We start from the raw sequence: 6,029 nt of genomic DNA, 5'->3' as shown, positions 1-6,029 counted from the left end.
GCCTAAAGCAGGAAATGTTGAAACTGATTTTATAAACATTACAAATATATTTCGAGTTAAAAAAAATACATTTTTGTCATGAAACTTCATAAAGGTCATTCATCAAAACATGATGTCTTTTGGCTAATTTGAAACTGTAAAACAAAACCCCCCCCAAAAAAAACAAATTGTCAACAGGGGCTACAAAACGTCTGAATGTCCGAAACCACGACATACGATTCTCAATATTCGTATCGAAGGAGAAGTAACTGTTCATAAAATCTTACAATATTCTGAAGAGAAAACTTACAGTCTGATAAGATTGGGCAGTTTTTTGAAGATTCCGGTGTTTTTGATTTTCTTGATGTTATTCTCGCTCATACGTCTGGAACGAAATTTCACGTCACATTAATTCATAACGTTAAAATAAATCTTACAATCTCTAATCATAAACAAAAAGGCCTAAAACAATAATAACTACTTCACCATAATGATCTAAGTTGTATTACATTAATGAAGCAGGAATTAAATATTTAAAGTCTAAACTAATTTATCTTCTCTTAACTTATTAATTCATAATATTTCATAACGTCAAAATAAATCTTACAATATCTAATCATAAACAAAAAAGGCCTAAAACAATAATAACTACTTCACCATAATGATCTAAGTTGTATTACATTAATGAAGCAGGAATTAAATATTTATTAACTTATTTCTTTTGACTTCATAAATACACCCCGATATTTGGACTTTCTTACCTTCATTTAAAGGTTGTATAACTTTTGTTTTTTCAGTTTATTGTTTTTAAATATAAGAGATATGAAAAGCAATTCATTCAGAGACAACTACCTGGTTATAATATAATATTGTACAGTGTATTATGGCATAGCTTAATACGGTAAAATATAGTATACAATAACAGATATGCAATCCAATAATATTTTTTAGAGACAACTACCTGGTTATAATATAATATTGTACAGTGTATTATGGCATAGCTTAATACGGTAAAATACAGTATACAATAACAGATGTGCAATCCAATAATATTTTTTCAGAGACAACTACCTGGTTATAATACAATATTGTACAGTGTATTATAGCATAGCTTAATACGGTAAAATAATAAACGTGCAATCCAATAATATTTTCCGAAACGATCTTTAGACGAGATGAATGTGGAACCACTGCTATTTTTAGGCACCACCAATGTAATGATGTAGTTAAGATCGGGTGGGTGAGACCAAGACTACGACCACGTCTATCGAGACCAAGATCGAGATTAGTATATATTTTTATTCGACTAAAAATTCAAAAAGTAAACTTATTATTATTTCTATAGCTCTTGTTTTTATTCAAGATTCTGTTGGCATGTAAAGAACGATAAACGTATCTAAAATGGTCACTGTTGGCATGTAAAGAACGATAAACGTATCTAAAATGGTCGCTATTAGCATGTAAAGAACGATAAACGTATCTAAAATAGTCGCTGTTGGCATGTAAATAATGATAAACTTATCTAAAATGGTCACTATTGGCATGTAAAGAACGATAAACGTATCTAAAATAGTCGCTGTTGGCATGTAAAGAACGATAAACGTATCTAAATGGGAACTATCCGTTTCGGACTACATCTATAAAAATCTTGTATTTGATGTCAAACGCAACACTTTAGTACATATTAATTGTACCCATTGATGCAGTCAAGATCGAGACCGAGTTTGTCGAGATTAAGATCAAGATCAGTCTGTTGTTTTTATGCGACGATTTTAGATATGCTTATCGTTCTTTACATGTCAATAGTGACCATTTTAGATACGTTTATCGTTCTTTACATGCCAATAGTGACCATTTTAGACACGTTCATCGTTCTTTACATGCCAACAGCGACCACTTTAGATATGTTTATCGTTCTTTACATGTCATTAGCGACCATTTTACATATGCTTATCGTTCTTTACATGTCAATAGCGACCACTTTAGATATGTTTATCGTTCTTTACATGCCAACAGCGACTAGTTCTTTACATGCCAACAGCGACCATTTTAGATACGTTTATCGTTCTTTACATGCCAATAGTGACCATTTTAGATACGTTTATCGTTCTTTACATGCCAACAGCGACCATTTTAGATACGTTTATCGTTCTTTACATGCCAACAGTGACCATTTTAGACAGGTTTATCGTTCTTTACATGCCAACAGCGACCATTTCAGCAGTCTTGAAAAGACTATCAAACAACTGAATTTTTGGTTACGGCTAAACTTTTCATTTCAACTGCAAGTCTTCATTAGACTGACCAGTTGAACCCTACTTTGTCGGTTTTAATCGGAATGTCAAAGACAAGAATTTTCAGTCACGGCTAGACATTTCATTTCATCCCACTTCGTCAGTTTTCACTAGACTGACCAGTTGAAACACTACTTTATCAGTTTTAATGAGAGTGTCCATAGACATGATTTCTCGGTCACGGTTAGACTTTTCATTTTAATCGCTAGTCTTCATTAAACTGACCAGTTTGAACCCTGCTTTGCAAGTTCTGGTTGGAAATATCATATTGATATTGATATTGATAACAGTTTGCCAAAAATTCTTCTTTCCTTTTCTAATCAAACGTTACAAATGCTTTAACTCAATGACAACATGGTACTCAATACTACTGGTCAGACTGTTCAGCAGAGATCTTAAAGACATAGAAAAGTGAATCAAATGACGTTTTATTTAAAGATTTTTTTGTTTTTTACCATAACAAACTCTGCAGGTGGCGCGCTTTAATAATATAATTATTATTTCTTTACCTAACAACCTTGAACCTCCAAGTACTTCAGTTTCTTTTTAATACATATCCATACAAATAAACAACGAGAGAAAAAAAAAGAGAGAAGTAACTGAATTATATGAAGTAATAGACGTTGTGATAAAAATCTTTTAAAACCCTTGGAGCTGACAGATGTAGAGTTTATCAACTGACAAACAAAAGAAGAACATAACTTAAAACCTCCCTTCTGGACTTTATTCACTCACAATTCTGTGGTAAAGACCGGAATGTCGTTAGGGATATCTTCCAGGCCTTGCCGGGAGCAGTCTACCACCGTACTTTCACAAGTACATTTCTCTGGACATTTTACGTCAACAAGACATTCACCCGCATACTTCGTCCGCTGCTCTTCAGAACCTGCGAATAGCACAAAGCACGGCTTTGAACAAATACATACCGAAAGTTCTATCCAAAATTACTATAGCTTAAAACTCACAGTCCCACTGTAGGTCAGCGGTAAATTTACGTACTTACATCGATAACATCCGGGGTTCGATTCTCCGCGGTGGATACAATAGATAGTCCAATAAGGCTTTGCTCTAAAGCTAACAAACAATAAAATTCACATTTAACGTAAATTTACACCCTCAGACTAAGTCTTTCTGCTACCATTCATTCATCCGTAACCTTATTTACCCTGGTTTAACAATAAAACTAATATTTAACGTAAAGTTACACCCTCAGACTAAGTCTTTCTGCTACCATTCATTCATCCGTAACCTTATTTATTCTGGTTTAACAATAAAACTAATATTTAACGTAAAGTTACACCCTCAGACTAAGTCTTTCTGCTACCATTCATTCTTCCCTAACCTTATTTACTCTGGTCTAACAATAAAACTGATAATTAACGTAAATTTACCCCATCAGACTAAGTCTTTCTGCTACCATTCATTCATCCGTAACCTTATTTATTCTGGTTTAACAATAAAACTAATATTTAACGTAAAGTTACACACTCAGACTAAGTCTTTCTGCTACCATTCATTCATCCGTAACCTTATTTACTCTGGTTTAACAATAAAACTAATATTTAACGTAAAGTTACACACTAGACTAAGTCCTTCTGCTACCATTCATTCTTCCGTAAACTTATTTACTCTGGTTTAACAATAAAACTAATATTTAACGTAAAGTTACACCCTCAGACTAAGTCTTTCTGCTACCATTTATTCTTCCGTTAACTGGAAACGATTTTACATTAACACTTTATAAAGCAAACAAGTAAAACTTGTATAATACTTACATCCATGGGCACCCGCAGGAAGGGGCAAGGGGGTCACCTGAACCCCCCTGGATTTTCAAAAAGAACAAAAAAATACTAGATATGTAAAATTATTATTATACGTTACTGGAAAATCATAAGGTATTTGTATTTCGATTTCATAATTTTTTCAAACTTGAGTTACTTGATCCCCCCTTATTTTTTTTTGTCTGCTGGCGCCCTTGCTTAGATCTATAATTCAAACTTTTCCAACTGTTCGAGTTTCCTTTCACAACAACCGGTTAAACAAATATAGACATATGAATGCCATATTTAGCATTGAGCGTACATCGTTTAAAGACAATGTTGTCAAAGGCATGTAAATAATAAAGAAAGGTAAATATACACAGTAATCCTAACCATTATGAGGCAATATTTAATGTCTATTCCCCTGATTTTCTTTCTAAGACAAACGAATTCTTATTAAGCTTCTCTAAATCTTGCTTATTTATTTCCGTAGACTACTTCTCAGGAAGTAGCAAGAAAACATTACCAAGGAAGTGCTTATTTATTTCCGTAGACTACTTCTGAGGAAGTAGCGAGAAAACATTACCAAGGAAGTGCTTATCTATTTCTGTAGACTACTTCTCAAGAAGTAGCGAGAAAACATTACTAAGGAAGTGCTTATTTATTTCCGTAGACTACTTCTCAGGAAATAGCGAGAAAACATTACCAAGGAAGGAAACTAAACATCCGCATGTCTTAAAATTATGTGATTATGCTAGTAATCATGACGAGAAGGAAAACAAAATCCCAGGTTCAGCTATTTATCTCAGAAGCCTATCCTGCGATAAGTTTGTTGAATTCCTGTTAAACTTGAGAAAGTCCAAAATCAAATACTTAGTGTGTTCTATCTACAATTAACGGTAGTTTATGCTAACAACTTTACTGTTACTAGATGGTAAATTTGTACTTACCCCTACACTTTGTGTGATGTCATAATTTTGTGCTAATTACTTCACATTGTACTAGGTAGTAATACTGTGTTAATTGTACTAGGTAGTAATATTGTTTTAACCACTTCACTTTGTACTAGATAGTAATTTTGTGCTAATCACTTCACTTTGTACTAGGTAGTAATATTGTGTTAATTGTACTAGGTAGTAATATTGTGTTAATTGTACTAGATAGTAATATTGTTTTAACCACTTTACTTTGTACTAGATAGTAATATTGTTTTAACCACTTTACTTTGTACTAGATAGTAATATTGTGCTAATCACTTCAATTTGTACTAGGTAGTAATATTGTGCTAATCACTTCCATCTAGTTTTTATTAGTCAATAATTTTGCGCTAACCTTTTAAGAGTTTACTAAATAGTAATTTTGTGTTAATCACGCCACTCTGTAGTATAACTTTTAAAAGTTGTACTAACTCTCTCTTTTTTGCTTCTTATGTCCTGCTCTTGTTACTCCTTATCTGTGTTACTTTGTAGGGCCTGCTCTTGCTGTTCCCTATCTTTCTTTCTTTGTATGGCCTGCTCTTGTTGCTCCATATCTTTCTTACTTTGTATGACCTGCTCTTGTTGCTCACTATCTTTCTTACTTTGTATGACCTGCTCTTGTTGCTCACTATTTTTCTTACTTTGTATGGCATACAAAGTAAGAAAGATAGGGAGCAACAAGAGCAGGACCTGCTCTTGTTGCTCCATATCTTTCTTACTTTGTATGACGTGCTCTTGTTGCTCCATATCTTTCTTACTTTGTATGACCTGCTCTTGCTGCTCCCTATCTTTCTTACTTTGTATGGCCTGCTCTTGTTGCTCCCTATCTTTCTTACTTTGTATGACCTGCTCTTGATGCTCCCTATCTTTCTTACTTTGTATGGCCTGCTCTTGTTGCTCCCTAGCTTTCTTACTTTGTATGACCTGCTCTTGTTGCTCCCTATCTTTCTTACTATGTATGGCCTGCTCTTGTTGCTCCCTATCTTTCTTACTTTGTATGGCCTGCTCTTGTTGCTCAC

At 33.6% G+C, this 6,029-nt stretch overlaps 1 pseudogene; it reads right to left on the bottom strand.

Annotated features, from left to right (window-relative positions):
* The window catches only part of LOC106471473, a 50,502-nt pseudogene that overhangs the window by 39,462 nt on the left and 5,011 nt on the right, over window positions 1–6,029 (bottom strand).

This window comes from Limulus polyphemus, unplaced genomic scaffold (assembly GCF_000517525.1).
Source record: "Limulus polyphemus unplaced genomic scaffold, Limulus_polyphemus-2.1.2 Scaffold4643, whole genome shotgun sequence".
In the NCBI taxonomy this organism is placed as follows: domain Eukaryota; kingdom Metazoa; phylum Arthropoda; class Merostomata; order Xiphosura; family Limulidae; genus Limulus; species Limulus polyphemus.
This window is presented reverse-complemented; position numbering and strand designations above follow the sequence as displayed.